Source organism: Tiliqua scincoides, chromosome 1 (assembly GCF_035046505.1).
Source record: "Tiliqua scincoides isolate rTilSci1 chromosome 1, rTilSci1.hap2, whole genome shotgun sequence".
Lineage (NCBI taxonomy): Eukaryota > Metazoa > Chordata > Lepidosauria > Squamata > Scincidae > Tiliqua > Tiliqua scincoides.
In genome coordinates this window covers 294,392,637-294,396,220 of record NC_089821.1, presented here as the reverse complement: position 1 = coordinate 294,396,220, position 3,584 = coordinate 294,392,637, and positions in this window count along the sequence as shown.

Sequence of the window (3,584 nt, the reverse complement as noted above, 5' to 3'; positions counted from 1 at the left end):
AGAGGCCCTGGCTCCAGGAACCAATTCCTTACGTCTGAGTTTACATTTGTTCCAAAAACCAAATCAGAACATTTAGTGCAGCCTGAATTATTTCACAATTCTGAACTTAAATAAGAGGAGGACTCTTAGTCCGTCAGTACTGGAATAACTGCAGTTAGTAAATTTACAGGAACAATTCAAAATGCTAGTGTTAACTTTTAAAACCATGATTTTCCAAAGGAGTTCCATATATTTCTTCTTATTCTTCAGGATCTTCATAAGAAGATGAAACTGCCACAACAACCACTATCTGAGATGTGACATGTCACACGTAGGCTCAGAATTCTCTCAATCATGGGACCTTACCTGTGGAACTCCCTGCTGAGAGAAGCTGGAGCTGGCCTAACCTGTTTACTGCTGTTATTGAGGAGACAAAATTTGACAGCAGTTAGCACAATAACCTGCAGTTCTAACCATATTTTTAAGAACAGCCCTGCTGGATCAGGCCATAGGCCCATCTAGTCCAGCTTTCTGTATCTCACAGTGGCCCACCAAATGCCCCAGGGAGCACACCAGACAACAAGAGACCTGCATCCTGGTGCCCTCCCTTGCATCTGGCATTCTGACATAACCCATTTCTAAAATCAGGAGGTTGCACATACACATCATGGCTTGTAACCCGCAATGGATTTTTCCTCCAGAAATTGGTCCAATCCCCTTTTAAAGGCATCTAGGCCTGATGCCATCACCACATCCTGTGGCAAGGAGTTCCACAGACCAACTACACGCTGAGTAAAGAAATATTTTCTTTTGTCTGTCCTAAAATTCCTTCCTTGTAGAACTGCTGGTTAGGCAGTTCTTTCTATGGTGTTGATACCGACATGAAGAAGAAAATTTACTAACCAGGAAGAAGCTAATTATGTGCTCCTTTGGAGGATGGCTGTCTCATGCCTGCTTAATCATGCATTGGGTTATATGATTAAACCAGAAGTGACTGTGTTCCAAGAAATTTCACACTCCATGTAAATTACTAGTCTGGGTGGGGGGGAAACACATGCTGTAGCTCCTTTTCCAACCAAGGTTACATAATAAACATTGCCTGAGGCAAGAACAATAACGAATTAATAATTGTAGATTACACTGTCACTATGGGGGCTTGTGGTGGGAGGTGAGAAAAAAAAAATCATCTTCAAATAAGGCTATTTTTTTTTCCTAAACAGACGTTCTTCACAAGGGCCCACACTTGAGCTGTTTAAGTTCGTGTCTGAATCTATGTAAATTTATTCATATTGTGTATTCCAGCTTGATGGTTCTCAAAGATAAGTTCCACGGAATCCTTGGACTCTTCCAAAACTTGGGCTCAGCCCAAACATGCAAAAACTCACATGGAAATGGACATTTCCCGTGGAATAAGTACACATGTGTGTTTCTTCATCTGTGAGACATCTGTAAGATTTTTACCATGGATTATACAAGCACTTCTTTCCCTCTTTTTCACCTCTTAATCTGTGAGTTTGGTCTTCTACATTGATTTTTTTTAATGCATGGTTGCAAAAGCCACATGGTTTTTGATATCTGTAAGTTTAGTAGATGAGACAGCATCCTAGACTGTAGCTCTGAGAATCTTCGCACACTTTTGCTCATGGAGGAGGGAAGCAATTTTGCCACAGCTCAAGCTACTTCGCTCAGCATCAGGGCTTTTCCTTGCCACCCAAGGAAGATTTATTTCTTTACTCAGCGTGTGGTTGGTCTGTGGAACTCTTTGCCACAGAATGTGGTGATGGCGACTGGCCTAGACGCCTTTAAAAGGGAACTGGACAAGTTTCTGGAGGAAAAATCCATTACGGGTTACAAGCCATGATGTGTATGCGCAACCTCCTGATTTTAGAAATGGGCTTTGTCAGAATGCCAAATGCAAGGGAGGGCACCAGGATGAGGTCTCTTGTTATCTGGTGTGCTCCCTGGGGCATTTGGTGGGCCACTGTGAGATACAGGAAGCTGGACTAGATGGGCCTATGGCCTGATCCAGTGGGGCTGTTCTTATGTTCTTATGTTCAAGGAATCCTTCATGGAGCAAGGAGAAGTTGAGAGCCTTCATAGATATTTGACAGGAAGAATCAGAACTCTCATCAAAAGTTATAGACGTATGGAACAGTTCCATTACATTTTCAGAAGAGTTGATGAACATGGAGTATCTCAGGTCCAGAATGTGAAGCTGGGAGCAGGGATTCTGAGAGAAATTTTATCAGGGCGTAAAAAGTTTCTTTTGGGACCCTTCCCTTCTCCATTAGCCATTTCTCCCATTAGCTTGACCCAACAATTTCCTTTGGCTTCTGGGTCTCCTTTTTGACCCTAGGCCCAGGTACAATATACCACATGCACACACACACACCCCTCCACCCGAGGCCCTATCTGCAGGCACAGAGGAGCAAAGCGAAAGAGTCATAAACTGGTCAAGGAAGGCAATAGTCATTCTGGGTGCTTCAGGACAACCGTGCCATTCTTTAAACTCCTTGACCAGTTCCTCTATGTTGATTGTGGGGGTAGTCATATCCTGCCTGAGTGGGGTCATGGCTAGTGCTGCATGCATGGCTAGAGAATGTGCACTGCTGTGTCCAGGAATGCAGGGAAACAAGTGGACAATATATTCTTCCAATTTATACCCTACTCACAAAGCAGCTTAAAAAATAAAAACAAAAACAGTATTATAAAACATAGCATAAAACAAACAATTTTAAAAGTTTAAAAGCATAAAAATAGTATAAAACCAACAAGTAGCACCCCCCCAGTGATAAAATAATAAAAAGCAACATATAAAATGCAGAGCAGCTGTAAAACATATCCATAAAAAGCCAGGCAAAACATTCAATATTAAAAGGACTCCCCCCCCCCCAAAATCAGAACGTTAGTTTAATTTTTAAAAATGAGGACAGTGAGGAAAAAGCAGTCCTCAGTCTTGTTCCCATTGATCCTGAGGAGTCTTTCTCCTCAAAGCCAGGACTTCCAGCCTTGGTTTTGGCCTTCTGCTTCAGCAATGGTCCTGTGAAACCTGGAGCAGATCTTGAAACAATAGTGCCACAGCCTACAATACCATACACCTAACTGAAGCTATACCCTGAAGGCCTGATGAACTGAGGAACACTATCAAATATATCATTATGGCTACTACTGACTGCCTGTTCATTTGTGAGACAGATCACAATGCAATGAGGGCAATGGTGGAACTGGTTACATCTCATGAAATGGTGGCCCACATTATTTGTAGATATCTTGAAAAACTGCTTTTCCTCCTAAGCTACCAGCAGTTTTCTGAGAAAACAATTAACATTTGAAGTAAAAAAGCAAGCTGGCAACCTTCACTCCTGCCAAAGACGCACACACACACACTCGTGTACATACACACTCTACAGAGGCCTGGAGGAAGGTGAGATTGAGAGGGGGAAAAAACGAAATAAAATGGAAACCCAATTACCCTTTTAAGATTAGGTGTCAGAAATGAAGCTTTCCTAGCGACTACAATTTAAGGCCATTAATGAGCACAGTGTGCTTAAAAGGAAAAAAAAACACACACACAATTTCTAGAACTAAACTTTCACTGGTGAATG